The sequence below is a fragment of the Vigna unguiculata genome, chromosome 7 (assembly GCF_037176805.1).
Source record: "Vigna unguiculata cultivar grain cowpea cultivar isolate G323 ecotype 2 chromosome 7, ASM3717680v1, whole genome shotgun sequence".
Classification (NCBI taxonomy): Eukaryota; Viridiplantae; Streptophyta; class Magnoliopsida; order Fabales; family Fabaceae; genus Vigna; species Vigna unguiculata.
The window spans coordinates 6,172,133-6,189,921 of NC_140798.1; the positions used below are offsets into that span (position 1 = coordinate 6,172,133).

The following is a 17,789-nucleotide window of genomic DNA, read 5'->3' on the forward strand; positions in this document are numbered from 1 at the left end:
GTTTACCTACAACAACAGTTTTCATGCGAGCATTGGCATGGCGTCATACGAGGCTCTTTATGGCAGGAGGTGTAGGACTCCTCTCTGTTGGTATCAGGATGGGGAGGCAGTATTAGTTGGACCAGAGTTATTAGAGCAGACCACCGAGAAGGTGAGGATGGTGAGAGATAGAATGTTGGCTTCGCAGAGTAGACAGAAGGCCTATGCGGATCGCAGGAGGAGGCCTTTGGAGTTTGCAGCGGGAGACCATGTATTCTTGAGGGTGACCCGAACCACGGGCGTGGGGAGGGCTCTCCGCTCAAGGAAGCTTTCGCCTAAATTCCTTGGCCCGTATCAGATCACGAGGAGGATTGGACCAGTGGCTTATGAGATAGCCTTACCCCCGCAGTTGGCGAACCTTCATCCAGTGTTTCATGTGTCACAGCTGAGGAAGTACGTGTTCGACCCCGCTCATGTGTTAGAAGCTGAAGATATACAGATCAGGGAGGACCTCACAGTGGAAGTACCACCCATCGCTCTGGAGGATAACAAGGTTGAGGAACATCGAGGAAAGACCGTCAGTCTTGTTAAAGTCATCTGGGATCAGAGGGCGGGTGACTCGACTTGGGAGTTAGAGGAGGACATGAGAAAATCACATCCACATTTGTTTACCTGGTGAGTCCTTATTTTCGAGGTCGAAAATTTTCTTGTTGGGAAGAATGTAAGGCCCCTTTATATTTTCTGCCCTAGAGATTAGTGGGCTGCCCTTGTAAGTGGGCCTAAGGCCGGCCCAACGTATAAAGTCACTAAGTCTGCCCTAATTTCATACTCACTCCACTATTGCAGAACTCAGCAGCCGTCACCCTTTCCGCACTAGAGCTCTGCTAGGGTTTACTCCTAACCTTGAACCAGTGAGCTTAGTTGCGTTTCCTAGCCCCATGTAAGTGCTCTACACCTCAAGTCTTACTTTTCTTCCGCCTTTATGTTATACTTCCAGTAGGGGTTCGTCGTAATGCTCTTCTGCGTCTGTTCCACAGCTCAGTAATCTGCCGTTGGAGTTTCGCGTTCCGCTGTTGGAGACGTACCCCGCTCTTAGCCTTTTTCCAGGTACGGGAAGTTATAATCCTTAGTTTCCAGTCGTTTTGGTCAGTGTTTGCGTTGGTTGCTGTTCGTATGGTTTAATCTTTTGATTTGATGCGTGAGAACACTCTGTATGCTTGATTTGGGTTGAAAAACATGGCTGTGCAGTGAAGAACAGTGGCGAGACCTGTTAATCTCGCCCAGGCGAGTCAGTCTCGCCTAAGCGAGATGAAACAGGGGGCTCGCCTAGAGCTCCTGCGCAAAAAGTCGCCCAGGCGGCTCGCTCATCTTTTGAGCGAGCAGGCAACTCGCCCAGGCGAGAGGGATCTCGCTTAAGCGAGATCCCGCGTTGCTCATGCCTTGCTTTTGTGCTCTCGCCTAGGCGAGGGGGAGGCTCGCCTGAGCGAGCATGTCTCGCCTGAGCGAGACCCCTCAGCCTGAGCGAGATGTTGGGCGAGACAGTGCTGTGAATTGGATGTTTGATGTTTCCCGAGTGATCCATGTTGGTTGAGTATGATTGTGTGATGATGAACATGTATATAATGGAGCGTGGATTATATTTTTGGCATGATTCATGAATTTTGGATGAATGGGTTGGTATGAGACTTAGCATGTGAAATGAATGTGTGGTTTGAAATTAAAGGAACATGGCATTAATATGAGATGAGACCCTAGATTCATGGGGTGGTGATGATCCGAGGTATGGATTCAAACTCTGACGCGTGTGAGGAATTAATCCCAGGGGATTGGTATGGAAATGTAAATGTGGTGTTAATATTCTCTTATTGTTTAATTATGACTGTTAGTCCGTGTCAGCGTGTAAATTCCTTGAGGTCTCTAGGTGAGACCTCTGGGGTTGCGCTTCAGTGGTCGGGACGTAATTCCATGGCCCCTGTTAGTGGGTGCCCATGGTGGTGCCCCATCTGTATAACTAGGTAAGGATTCAAGGTAAGGACTGCATCCTGACACTCTAAGGGGCCAGTTAGTCTCACTTAGAGCAGACTGACTCCTGTGGTGAGAGTAGCAGGAGGCCTGAAATTCATTAAGGGCTAACCTTGTGGTGAGGGAGATATGATTCATCGTAACACTTGTAACACATAGCTCGGAGATGAGCAACTCAGAGTCGAGCAGAGGTATTCACCACAAGTGCGAGCGTCCGCTGAATCCGACCAAGTTATACGTATCCGGATGAGTCGAGTCGAGTCGTAGTGTATTGGATGAAGAGTCATAACATGTTTGGTTGCTATGTGGTTATGAGATGAGGAAAAATGTATTTGACTGCATGATGAATATGTTGTTGGCTCTAGCTTACCCGTTTTATTGCATGGTTATGATGTATGTGGTTGTTCTCTCTTGCGATGATCATCAACTTGGTTGATGGGAGCAGATGGGCGAGGTTCTCATGGGCAACAAGGAAATGGCGACTCCACTACTTAGCCATCTGGGCTGGATCTCACGTTTCTTCCTTTCGTGTTTTCTTTAGGGCTATGGCCCCTATATTCGTGGTTTTTAGATTGTAACTTTGAGTTAAACAGCTATCCTACTTTTGTTGGCATCGTGGTGTACCTAGTTTTGTTGGGGTGAGGTTGGGAACCCCAGAACTGCGTTATTATGCTATCTTACGTTGGCGTTTCCTTTAATTATGTTTATAAATTAAATGGGACGTTACTTGTCAGCTTTTTAAAATTTAAATTAATTCTCTTGTAAATACAAATTATTTTAAGCAAAAGTACTATATAATTATTTAAAAAAATTCATTCATTATTTTTTTCAAAATAAAATCAAAATGTAATACCAGATTTTGTGTTAAGGAAACTGGATTTGGGTTATTTTCCGATCAAAATTCTGCATATAAGGAAGGTCGGAATTAGACTTTCTAAAATTGATTTCCGGGCTTATACAGTAGAATGTGTGTATATATAACAGTGTGTTATTTCTAGAAAATTTATGTACAACAGGTCGGACAGGGAAAAACTTCTCGCAAGAGTCAGAAATATGAACACACGTTCTGATTTTCTTCATGTTCAAACAAAAAATTAAATAATAATTATAAAGTGTTATTCTGTTTCCCAAGTCACCACCGGAAACATCAACCTTTCTTAAATGAGTGTAGGCACTCAGATTATTTGGAAACTATAAAAGGATATAACCTACAATATTTTAGCAATTATTAGTTAAACTATAAATTCTACAAGTAGCATTTATTAATATTTTACAAAGTCTAAGTAATTATTTTCAAGCAAAATAAACATGAAATTCTCCAATAGCATAAAAGAGACAGAATACATAAAACACTACCATAATATGTCACTCAGCATCAGGATTCTAGTCAATCTTTTCTTAAAAGAAAAGTTGCTAAGTGTGTTGCCATTGATACATTTATCCTGTGTGTTGACTCATAAATATATTGAAAGCAAACAAGCTTCCAACTTCACTGCACCAACAAGCTTCCAGTCACAGTCCAAAATCCAATAATATAGCCAAGTGCAATGACAAAATAAAACCACAATTCCTCAACTTTATCCTCTTTGTGATCTTTTTCTTCATCTTCATTACCACCTTTGAAATGATCATCAATGCACTTATTCGGCAGTGGATGTCCACACAGAAATGGGTTGCCGGCATAAATAAAAGGATCATCATCAAGGGTTGATAATTGAGTTCCTTTGGGAATTGGTCCTGAAAGGTTGTTGTAGGAAAAGTTTAAGTGGCTTAACCAAGTTAAACTAGTTATGCTCTGTGAAATTGCACCAGAAAGTTGGTCATGAGAGAGGTCAAGAGATTCTAGTGATTTCATGTCCCCTATCCTTTTGGGGATATGGCCTGACAAACGATTGTGTGATAGATTTAGGCCAAGCAATGCACCAAGTGATGTTATTCCTTCTGGAATAGATCCAGTCAAATTGTTATTTGACAAGTCCAAGTTTACCACAAGTTTTAGATTTCTGGTATACTCTAGTTCTATTCCTTTCACGACCTCTCTAACATCTTGTTCATACCATTCAACAAATCTACTAGATTGGTTGACAGAAATATTCTTTCGTGAGACCATACCTGTGAGATTTCCGATGCAACGAGGGATTGGACCCATCAAGTTGTTGTTTGAAAGGTCCAAAATTTGCAGTGCAGAGAGTTGGCACAATTGTAAAGGAATTGTTCCATTCAACCTGTTTTGCCGTAGCCTTAGAATCTGCATCGAGGAAAAGATATTCCCCATCCATGAAGGGATAATCCCAGACAAATGATTCTCTCCAACATCCAAAATTAAAAGTTGATTTAAATTTCTCAGTGATGATGGAAACCCCCCATGAAGACTGTTATTGTTCAAATGTAGCCATGCCAGTGTAGGTAGATTACCCAGAGAGCTAGGAATCACACCTGATAAATTGTTAGATGCCAAATTTAGAACATTGAGCCTTTGAGTAACACTCCAACAATTAGGAATTTCACCAACTAACATGTTTCCTGAAAGGTCAAGACTGTACAAGGAGTCTATTGTGCACAATGAATCTGGAATGAGACCACTTATAAGGTTGTTTCCAAGAAGCAAGTAACTGACATTGGGCAAGCTATCAGAAATATCTTGGGGAAGTGACCCTCTGATATGATTATTTGTGAGATTTAAGTAGTAAAGTTGGCTGGGCCATCTTATGTCAGATACCAAATTCTCCAAATGATTAAGGGATATGTCTAAGTTGTGAAGGTTTAGAAGCTGACTAAGACTGTAAGGAATGTTTCCGTGTAACTTATTTTCAGACAGATAGAGGGTGAACAAATTTTGAAGTTGACCAATATTGTGAGGAATGGTACCGTTTAAAGAGTTTCGTGAAAGATCTAGATCTGTTAGGCTGACAAGTTGCACTAAACTCCTTGGAATGACCCCATCAAAATGATTGGAAGAAAGAATTAAAATTTTTAAACTGACAAGTTCCCCGATACAGTCAGGAAGAGAACCGGTGAAGTTATTGTTGGAAAGCACCAAATTCTGCAGATTGACGAGTTTTGTTATTACAGCACAAGGAAGTGATCCCACCAAATTACTGTCAGTCATAATCAATGAACTTAGATTTTCAAGCTCTCCCAACCATGGCGGCAAATGACCATTACATTCGTTGTGACTTAAATCCAAAAGCATTAAATCGTGCCTAATGCATTCAAACTGTATGTAGTTTCCAAGTGCATCACTTGGAATTTTGTTTCTTGACATATCTAATTCTTTGAGATGGCAAGAGTTCCCCAGAAGAGATGCTAGAGATCCCTCAATATGATTTACATCATTACCTGAAAGACTGAGGTATTGAAGCCCCTTGAGCTCACCTAACCACCCCGGAACAGAATGAAACTTGTTTTGTGAAAGGTCGAGATAAACCAGGGAAGTCAGATTCTGTAATGCAGATGGGAGTGAGCCATCAAGAGCATTACTGTCAAGAAATAGACAGATGAGGTTAGCAGAGGTTCCCAACCAGAAGGGAGTGGAATTCAGGTTGTTGTTAGAAAGCTCAATCACTGAAATGGATGTCATATTTTGAAAAGCATCCAGAAACGGAGTCTGAAGTCCATTTTCTGCTAGATTGAGAACTTCCAGTCTGGAAAGGTTAGTGATGCTAACATGTTGACGGGTGTGCAACTTATCGAGTCCACAATTTCTGAATTCTACTTCTATCAAAGAAGGAAGCATGTTGAGTGAGTGCAACAAATTCTCTGCCTTACCAAGATACGCATCACTCATGTAAAGGTATTGGAGGGATGAAAGTTGAGAAATCCAGTGGAAGTCATCCGCATATAAATGAGCATTGAAACTCAAATCAAGAATGAGCAATTTTGTGAGGTTCCCAAGATTGTACGGGATCCTACCACTAAAATGACTATCAGAGAGATAAAGTACTTGCAGATGTTGCAGGGTTTGAAGGAACGCTGGTATTGAAGTATTATGAAAGTTGTTTCCACTCAAATCCAAATAAGTTAGATATTTAAGGTGCAATATAGAAGGGGGAACATGTTGAGCTTCAAGGACATGGTCGTAAAACTTACAGTTTGGTTGAAAATCTCCTCGTAAGGGATAACAAGGATTTCTGAGATCAAGCTTGACAACATGGCCTGTAAGATTATTGCAAGCTACACCTTTCCATTGGCAGCAACTACTTCCTTCCCAAGATGAAAGCCTTGATGAATCTCTAAAGCTTCCTTTGATCCTTAGAAGTGCTTGTCTTTCTTCTTCATTGCAACCAAGTGGTGCATGGCCACATAAACATAACACTGCAAATGCTGCAGTCAAAAGGAAAACAACAGCAAAAGTGAACCCCAACATGTCTGCTGAAGAGTGTCAGAGTACAAAAAAGAGAGTTGGTTTATCAAATAAAACTCTGAATACAGGAAACTGAAATGTTACGACTTGAGGTCAGTTATTGTGCATCACTAGCAAAATGGAAAAGTTAAGTGTGAAGGTTTGAATTTTTCGGATATTAGTCATGTCGATGATTTAGAAATATAGACAGAAATGCATATAATGCATGTGTTTCCATTAATTCTCCACAGCTGAGGCGGGAATTCGAGACTTTTCGAAGACCGAATTCCGACCTCCAAACGCAAATACCTCTCTCTACACATGTTTCAGCACACACACACAGACAAAAAGAAAAATACGAAAGCCCCTCTTAGAATTCCGCTCCAGATGAATTACGTGACCGGAAATGAAAAAAACATGTTGGAAATTTGGTGTCCGAGAAACCAAATTCTCACCAGTCACATTGTTAAGTGTTATTTGAAAAATAATGACAAAGGAGTCTATTTAGATAAATTTTTATTAAATTTAGTATTACTTAATAAATAAAAAAACACCTCTATCCTCCATTTTACTTTTTTGTCAAACAAAAACGTGGGAACGCTTGACTGTGTTGGGTGACTGGTGGTGGCAGGAGCTGTAACAACAGTGATCGTTAAATATTAGCATCCCTTACGTTCCCATTAGGCCGCCACCAGTACACAAACCACATTTTCCTCGTCGGCCTCCACCTTCGTAAGTTTCTTTAGGATACCTATAAAAATGTTACGTTAAAATTTTGGTCCTCCATTCTTTATCAAAAATTTAATTAAAGTTTTCATTTATTTTTATTTTATTTAATTAGTTCTTTAATCTTTTAAAATATTCAATTACAGTAAGTCTTTTCCATTATATTCACCTTACAATTTTTTTATAATTTATACAACAAATCACTTTATCTACCACATAAAATTAATTTAAATATTTAGATTTTTTAGGTGAAATGATTTAGTATATTAATTTTAACAAAAATCTAAGATCACTCTGTCCAAAGGACGTAAAAGATCGAATTGAATCATTTTATAAGATTAAAAAACTATATTGAACTAAATAAAAATTTGGGATGTAATTGAATTTTTTTTATAAGAATTAAAAGACTACATGAGTACTTTAACCAAAATGTTAAAATGGTCTTCATCTCTAATACGTGAGATTTCTACCACACCAAGACTTAATATTGATGAATGGTTCAATAATAGATGAAATGATATGTTCAACAAACCCTCATCTCATTAGGTTAAGAAATGAATTTTACACTATGATGCATGAATACGATGTGTGTATTGGATCGACACGTATCTGATACGTCAATACGTTTATTTTAAAAATAATAGGATACGATACGTAATAGATATGTGATATATGAATATTGAAAAATGTAAAATAATTCTTAAAAGTATAATAAATGTATTATTGTTATTGTGCAAATCTAAATTAAAACATTGGTAACTAATGTTAGTGATCAATTTATAAACTAATCTATAATAAAAACTATTTTAGTTAACAATTCAGAGACCAATTATACTTTTTTGAACTATTTTAGTTGCCAATAATGTTAAGTTTATTAATTACTACCTAAACTGGTCACGATTATTTTTTTTTTTTGTTACTAAAATTTGTCATTATTCAAATATTTTTTGTGTAGTCTATTACAACTCTATAAATTAGATACTTCGATGATAAGTATCAATAAAGTATCTTAAAGTATTGAACACGGATACGTGACTCAAATTGAAGTATCGGTACATCATAAATTTTAAACCTAATTCAATCTCATAAAATCAGCTTGTAAAATGAGATTTGTGTTTATTTCTATACTATAAATTAATCTTTTCTAGTTGATTTATAGTACGATGTAAAAAAAGTTAATTTTTTAGACAGTAGAAACTGAAAATTATTTGTAATTTTAAAAATCATATAATTTATAAAGAACAAAACAAGAAATATTTTTATACGAAAGTTCAGAAAGAAACTGTCTACACAGAATTCAGATTATAGGATAGCATATAGTCTAGCACTATTTTATAGCATAAAAATCTTTCTCATCTTCAGCAAATAAATAAAGATCTTAAGTTTCTTGTTTGTGTTCTAAAATAAAATTGCACTTAAAACAGATATATATTGTAACCACTCTGTTTGTTTGATGATATGTAATATTCCAAGTTATCTGAGTTCAAGAACTTCATATATTACAAAAGATTAGATTAATTAACATTGATTTACGCTATTAGTACCAAAGTAATTATTTATTTTATTATTTATGAGAAGTCTTTTATCAAGAGAAGGTTTACACCGAACTAAACAACTAATTACCATGATTCAACTAATAAAGTGATGCTCAATTTATTAATTAATAATTTTAGTTAATATTAATTAGGATTTTGGTAAATATCGAATAATGTTATATTTATGTAATGTATGGCGTAGTTATTATATATAATTCATATTGGTCAAGATTATTTTTTAACTCATGTAAAAAAAGCTTAAAAATTCATGTTGTTGATACTACCAAGGATTAATGGACAAACAATTTACCTATGTTTGCCAAAAAATAAATTTGATTAATATTGGTTGAAGAACAATTTCAACTAACATCAATTGAAAATTTTGTGTTCGATATCAGTCAGAAAAAAAAAAAAAAAAAAAAACTAATGAATCTCGTGAGTAATGAATAACATTCACTAGATCAGTGAAGTGTGTATTTTGATGGTGTTGGTTAAAAAGTAAACGTGATCAACTTCAACCTAGCTCTCTGGGTAATCCACCTACATAGGCATGGCTACATTTGAATAATAACAGCCTTAATGAGGGTTTACCATCATCTATGAGAAATTTAAATCAGCTTTTAAATCATATATATATTTTTATATGGTTTAGTTATAGAAAAATTGTAATTCTATATATATAATATTGAAATTACACATAAAATATTTAATATTATTTTTACTTCAAAATTTTAAAATAATAATATTATAAATTTTTATTTTTTATAATATTTAATTTGTCTATTTTTTATGTTGACAATGCCAAAATGATTTTGGTTGTTAGGAACGGCCAAGCGAAATCAGTTATCTGTTGTCGGGTGGGTGGATCTCGTGTGGATGGAGTGGAGACAGAAGTTGCGTTTAAAAGCCTTCTGAACCATTAAATTCAGAAGGTTTGAAAAACGGTACCCCATACATATCTGAGATTTTCTTGATATGACTCCTCCAAAATGGATTCAAAAATATCTTAATAACTAATTTAAAATATAATTTTATATTTTTTAAAAAGGTTATTTTAAAAAATATTTCTCAGAACGTTCAATTTTAAGAAAGGTGTAGATATTTTTATTATAATTTTAATAAGACATAGTTTGATTATTACAATTTTTATAGATTATAGATATAGATTATAGAGTGTAAAAAGAATAAAGGGCGAAAGTTCTTAAATTTTAGAAATGAATGAAAATAATCATTTCTTAAATTTAATTATGTTAAATTTTTTTGACATTTCAAAAGTAGTCTTAAGAAGCAACACTTAGACAGATAGACTACCCATCCTCATTCCTTAGGATACAAAATTCTAAGGGGACCACTAAAGACTAATTATCTGGATGAATGATTTCGTACACAATCTGGCCAAACACATGTCAATCCTGTAAGACCACATGTACTCTGTTGGTCGGCTAGTTAAGTTAGTCTAATCACCCTAAACAAAGTAAACTCAAAATTATACGACCTATCATAATTAGTAGGTAATTAAGCCGACTAAATCAAAGTCTAATTATGTAAAATTTATGAACCCTACTATAAAAGACACATTTTACGAAAACACATATTTATATTTTTACTCTGATATTTGACTCCAATATCTCGAATTGACTTTGACATCAAAGTGTCTTTTGGAGGCATTTTTTTTTTTTACATTCTAGATCTAAGGACGAGATTCCCTTAAAAAAAACCTTGAAACCTTAAAGACTATCTAATAAACTTGCAAAATATATATTATCCCTGTAAAAACACACTTCATTTCAAATAATCTTGGGAAACGAATTCAAATAAAAAAATAAGTCGGAATTTTACTCTTCAAAAATACCAATTTCCGACCTGCGAGCGCAAATAAATATATCTAAACTCCTTAAAATTTACCTTCTCAGGAACCGAATTCCAAATGAATTATATAGGCGGAAATGAAAAAAAAATGGAGATTTGGTCTGAGAGAAAAATAAATTCTTACCTGGCACAGTGTTAAGTGTTATTCCAGAAAATAATATTTTCTATTTAGATAAACTTTTATTAAATTAGTATTATTTAGGGAAGGTCAATAATTTTTTGACTAAATTTTTTCTTATAACTTAGATCGTATTTTCTAATTAGTTTTTTATTTTTTTATTTTTAATATTTCTAAATCATTTAAAAGATGATATTTTATATTATAAGAGAAAATTGTCACAGTTTAAAAGTCAAAATATTATTGTAGACGAAAGACACTTTTGAAATTTTATCCGAAGAGGCTAACATGATCTGTTTTTCTGATTTTCGTAACGGCTTCCTCTGGTGTGGATATAAGTAATGCTTTTAAAAGACTATTGAGATGGGAGAAAGAGAAGGTAGTATAAAAGGGTGTTATGGTTGTGTTTTGGTTCATTGCAGAATAAATAAAATCGATAGGTTATGGATAGGAAGAGTGGGAGGATAGTTTTGTTCCTTATAATGCTCATCATCTTCCCTCATTCAACACTTGGTGATTTGAGTGGTAAAGCTTCACCTCTGCATCATTTGAAGCCATCACCTCAACACACTGCTCCCAACTCTTTCTCTGAACTCCAGCCAAAGAGGCAAGCTCCTTTTAGGAAGCCAGGGATAGACAACTCCCTTCCTATGCGGCCGTCAATACAATTCCCTGACCCTATCTCGATGCCTTACATCTCTCGCTCTCGTTTTAGACCACCACCAGACGGACATCGTTAAAATTGAAGGTTAAGTTTAATTCAACTTTATAAAATTAGTTGATAAAATAAGATTTGTATCTCAATTATATATAATAAATTGTATTATTTTCGGTCGATGCGATCGTGTATGTTCCATAGAGCTAGTCTCGCACTATTTTATCTTTCTTGTCTTCACCAGAGAAAAAAACATCTTAAGTTTCTTCTCTGTTTTCTAAAAGGAAATTGCAATTCAAATATATATATAATCTTTGCAACCTCTTTGTTTGTTTGATGATATGTAATATTCAAAGTTATCTTAACACTGCTTAAGCAAAGGGATGTGAAAAGCTGGAAGATGGTGGTCAATCAAAGTGCCCGTGGTGAACGTAGTCATTACAACTTAACATTTAAAAAAAAAAAAATCAATCTTCATTTAAGAGAATAAAATTCAATACGTGGTTGTCATGTGTCAGGATACATGTATACACTGCAGATATATATATGTGTAACGTTGTTTGTCAGTGGAATAAAATTTAACACCTTTAAAAAAATGAACTAATTTTTTATTTTATAAAATAAAAGAATCAAACAAAATCAAAGTTTTAAAGTTTTAAGTATATATTAATTGTAAAATTTCGTTAGATTAAAAGACAAAAACATATTCTATATTTTTCAAACTATAGTATAATATATTTATTGATTTTACTCGTCCAAATAACTAAATTTGTTACTTCTTTAACAATTATTTTAATCAATTCAAATAATATATATTTATAGTCTACTTTCCCAGGAACCAATTACAAAGACCTATAAATAATGTGCTTAGAAATCAAAATTAAAAATTAATTAATTGATACACAATACATGTATATGTACAATACTCAATCATTAGAGCATGTATATATATTCTTGTACTCTAAATTCATCAGACATAAAATTTTCTTCTCCCAATAATTACGATTAGGTAACATGTAATTTTTTGAAAGTATCTTCTTTAACAACTCCAATAACTTCTTCCATCAGCAACTCCACCTCCAATTTTGTATCCATCTTCCTTTTCAACTCAAAAGGCACAAAACTTCCATGGATAACAATGAAAACTTAAGGAGAAGAAGGGAGAGCTTCCTAATAGCCCAAACATCCTCTAAAAGTCTCTCTCTAGTACCCTAGGCAAATTCTAGTCATGAGAATCAAATAATGTTTTGAAAAAACCCTCATGAAAACATGTTTAAATACCCAATTTCATGTACCAAACCCGACATTCTTGCTAGGCTAAATAGAGTCATTGGACGACTTCACCTTGCTTGTTAGGTGACTTAGTCTTGCTCATTGGGCGAATTAGGTCAAATTGACTCTGTATGAAAAATGCATTTGAATGAACTGTAACTCAATAATAATCCTCGATACATTCTTAAATCTTCTGGAATTTCCACTTATCTACAAATTATTCCACAAATAAAAATTAAATACTTTTCTTCCTAGAATTCTTTAATAAAACCTTAATTATTTAAAAAGTAATAATAAAAATACAAATAAAGAATGAAAATAAACATAATAAAACTAGTAATAATACAATTATCATATATAAATCGAAATTTTATCAAATTTATACATAACTTTAGAATGTACTCATATTAACAAATTATGGAAAATAATTTTTTCAAACTATCTGATCGGACTGTAACACCTCATTTAATTAATAAACGTAATTAAAGAAAGCGTCACATCAAAATAATATAGTGGCGCAGTCTTTGAGTTTAAACATAACTCCTTACAATTATCCAAGGTTCTATATTAATAAAAAATGAATATATAAAGGTTCATGAAATAAAAAATAATGTTAATAACTATTAAACTAATAGTTTATTATCAAATAAGACAAGAGTGTTACCTTTTTTACTTCAAGGAAAAAAGAAAACAAATGACAAATAAAAACAAAAGTAATAAATTTGTGTCTAACTTGGGTACAAGTTTGTAAAAACCTAAAAAGACAATGAAAATAAAATAAAAAATATCTTAATAAATATTTGTTTTAATTACTTTTTTGGTTTTTGTTTCCAAAAGTATAAGTTACTTCTCTAATTGATTTAGTCTCAATTTAATTTCGATTTTTAGTCAAAATTTGGCATTTTTTTGACAAAAACAAATATAAAAAAATAATTAAACCTAAATATTTAAACTCTTTATTATATTCAATTTTATGTTTTATTACTTATTAACATTAAATATTATGTTTTTAAAAAAATTAAAAAAAGACACACAATTTAATTTCTATCAATTTTTAAAATATATTACTTATAATTTTAAAAAATTTCAAAATTTTAAAAATATATATAATTTAAAAAAATCAAAAGTATATATATATATAATTTTATAAAAAATCAAAAATATTTGGAGCGGGCCGAGGCCTCCCCACTACTTGTATAATCCGCCCTTACCAAAAGTCATTTATGAATTCAGAAATATCTTTTAGAATAGTCATTCCAAACTTAAAAAATAAAATTATGAATAGATGTTTTGGAATATACTTTTGGATTTGAAAATAATTTCCAAAATAGTTGTTCCGAAAATATTTTGTTGTATTTCGAAATGTATATTTAGTGAAGAATATATTTTCAGATTGGTTAAATCAGTTTAGAGATCCCTATTTTTTAACGAAATCTCAAGTAGATTCTTTTATTTTTATTTGACTAAATTGGATTTTTATTTTGAAAAATTCATTGTAATTAGGTCATTTTTATTAGTAGTACTCTAATGGTGTTAACTATGTGCCATGTGTCACACGTAAATTTTTTTAATTTTTATTTTTTTTAATACTTTTAAAAAAATACAAATTTCTCCATGTATGACTGACATTGTGCCACGTGATAAAGACAATGTGATATGGCAGTGGTAGTGCCATGTGTCACTATTGGATGTGAAAAGTCTCAATGTAGTCCTCTATTTGTTATTTTGTCTCAATTTGATCCTAACTTTTTCTAAAACTGAATCAATTTCATCCATATACCAAATTTAATTTTTATATAAATTTTACAATGATATTTTTATTATAATTGATATTTTTAACAAAATTAACGTTTGTTTAAATATATATTTTCCATTGAATTTTATTTAAATTTTGTTTAAATATTTATATATCTATAATTTATAGATAAATGTTAGAGTTGCTTTAAAAATAAAGACTTTATAAATTCAAATATAAAATTTTAAAACAATTTTATAATAATTTAAAATAAATATATTTATTTAAAATTTTACAATTCAATTTATAAAATTATTATTTTTAAACTAACTCTAATATTTGTGTATAAATTATTGATATATAAATATTTAAAACAATATCTAAATAAAGTTCAATGCAAAATATATATTTAAATAAATTTAATTTTGTTAAAAATATTAATCATTATAAAAGTATTATTGTAAAATTTATATAAAAATTAAATTTATATAAAAATAAAATTGATTCAGTTTTAAAAAAATTAATATCAAATTAAAATAAAATAATAAATAAAGAGAATTAAGACTTTTTCACGTGGATAGAAACATGTGACACTGTGACACATGCACGAGAGTGTATAACATCCATTCACATCATCAACGGATTCATCTATACACGGGTTACAATCCTCCAATTCTCTTCACTTTCAATATTTTTTTTAAAGCTTTGATAGAAGTAGAATTCAGAAATTGTGGACTTGATAAGTTGCACACCCATCAACATGTTAGCACCACAAACCTTTCCAGACTGAAAAACCTCTATCTAGCAGAAAATGGACTTCAGACTCCGTTTGTGGATGCTTTTCAAAATATGACTTCCATTGCAGTGATTGAGCTTTCTCACAACAACCTGAATTCCACTCCCTTCTGGTTAGGAACATGTGCTAACCTTGGCAGTCTATTTCTTGATAGTAATGCTCTTTATGGCTCACTCCCATCTGCTTTAAACAATCTGACTTCCCTGGTTTCTCTCGACCTTTCACAAAACATGTTTAATTCTGTTCCGGGGTGGTTAGGTGAGTTAAAGGGCCTTCAATACCTCAATCTTTCAGGTAATGATGTAAATCATATCGAGGGATCTCTAGCATCTCTTCTGGGAAACTGTTGCCATCTTAAACAATTAGATATGTCAAGAAACAAACTTCAAAGTGATGCTCTTGGAAACCATACACATTTTGAATGCATTAGACACGATTTGATGTATTTGGATTTAAGTCACAACGAATATAATGGTCATTTGCCACCATGGTTGGGACAGCTTGAAAATCTAACTTCATTGATCATGACTGACAGTAAGTTGGTTGGAACACTTCCTTGTGCTATAATAACAAAACTTGTCAATCTGAAGAATTTGTTGCTTTCCAACAATAACTTCGCCGGTTCTCTTCCTGACAGTATCGGGGAACTTGTCAGTTTAAAAATTTTAATTCTTTCTTCCAATCATTTTGATGGGGTCATTCCGAGGAGTTTAGTGCAACTTGTAAGCCTAACAGATCTAGATCTTTCACGAAACTCTTTAAATGGCACCATTCCTCAGAATATTGGTCAACTTCAAAATTTGTCCACCCTCTATCTTTCTGAAAATAAGTTATACGGAAACATTCCAGTCTTAGTCAGCTTCTAAACCTTCAGAATTTAGACATATCCCTAAATCATTTGGAGAATTTGGTGTCTGACATAAGATGGCCCAGGCAACTTCTCTACTTGAATCTCACCGATAATCGTATCAGTGGGTCACTTCCCCCAAGGTATTTCTGATAGATTGCCAAATGTCGGTTACTTGCTTCTCGGAAACAACCTTATAAGTGGTCACATTCCAAATTCATTGTGCAAAATAGACTCCTTGTACAATCTTGACCTAAAAGGAAACATGTTAGTTGGTGAAATTCCTGATTGTTGGAGTGTTACTCAAAGACCCGGTGTCATAAATTTGGCATCCAACAAATTATCAGGTGTCATTCCTAGCTCTCTGGGTAATCTACCCACGTTGGCATGGTTACATTTGAACAATAACAGCCTTCATGGGGGGTTTCCATCATCTCTGAGAAATTTGAATCAACTTTTAATTTTGGATGTTGGAGAGAACCATTTGTCTGGGATTATCCCTTCGTGGATGGGGAATACCTTTTCCCTGATGCAGATTCTAAGGCTACGGCAAAACAGGTTGAATGGAACAATTCCTTTACAATTGTGCCAACTTTCTGCACTGCAAATTTTGGATCTTTCGAACAACAACTTGATGGGTCCAATCCCTCATTGCATAGGAAATCTCACAGGTATGGTCTCAAAAAAGAATATTTCTGTGAACCAACCTACTAGATCTGTTGAATGGTATGAACAAGATGTTAGAGTGGTAATGAAAGGAAGAGAACTTGAGTATACCAGAAATCTAAAACTTGTGGTAAACTTGGACTTGTCAAATAACAATTTGATTGGAACTATTCCAGAAGAAATAACATCACTTGGTGCATTGCTTGGCCTAAATCTGTCATACAATCGTTTGTCAGGACAAATCCCCAAAAGGATAGGGGACATGAAATCACTAGAATCTCTTGACCTCTCTCATGACCAACTTTCTGGTGCAATTTCAGAAAGCATAACTAGTTTAAGTTTTTTAAGCCATTTAAATTTGTCCTACAACAACCTTTCAGGACCAATTCCCAAAGGAACTCAATTATCAACCTTTGATGATTCTTTTATTTATGCTGGCAACACATTTCTGTGTGGACCTCCACTGCCACATAAGTGTTCAGATGATAATTTGCAAAGTGGCAATGACGATGAAGAAAAAGATGACAAAGAGGATAAGGTGGAGAAATTATTGTTTTACTTTGTCATTGCACTTGGTTATTTTATTGGATTTTGGGCTGTGATTGGAAGCTTGTTGTTGCAGAGAAGTTGGAGGCTTGCTTACTTTCAATATATTGATGAGTCTACGTGCAGGATAAAAGCTTCATTGACAATACATTTAGCAAATTTTAAGGCAAGATTGACAGGAATCTTGATGCTGAGTGACAAGTTGTGGTAGTGTTTATGCATTCTGTCTCTCTTTTATGCTCTTGGAGGATTTCATGTTTATTTTTCTTGATAAGTGATTACTTCGACTTTGTAACCAATAGTAAAAGCAGCTTGTAGAATTTCTTGTTTAACTAATAATTGCTAAAGTGTTGCGTTTATATCATTTTCCAATTCCCAAATAATATGAGTGATACATCCTCCCCTACACTCGTGACTTGAGAAATAGCATATGTAATTATTAGGTTAAAATACTTTTTCTTTTGTTAAATTTTAGTCAAGTTTTGTCAAATAAATTTTAATTTTATTTTTGTGTTCAAATAAATTCTAATTTTTTGTTAATTTTGTTCAATTTAGTCATTTTTTCTAACATCGTTTAAATTATTAACCGCTATGAACAATAACTTCGTGGTTTTTTTTTAATTTTTTTTAATTGTATAGGTGTTAAATGAGTGTCATGTATCAAAGTTAATGTTTTATATT

At 33.2% G+C, this 17,789-nt stretch overlaps 2 pseudogenes; one reads left to right on the plus strand and one right to left on the minus strand.

Moving 5' to 3' along the window:
• Positions 1-3,353: 3,353 nt before the first annotated feature.
• Positions 3,354-6,367, minus strand: LOC146884571 (uncharacterized; annotated as a pseudogene).
• A 4,667-nt stretch (positions 6,368-11,034) lies between these two features.
• On the plus strand, positions 11,035-17,319 carry LOC114190309 (uncharacterized; annotated as a pseudogene).
• The last annotated feature ends 470 nt before the right edge of the window (positions 17,320-17,789 follow it).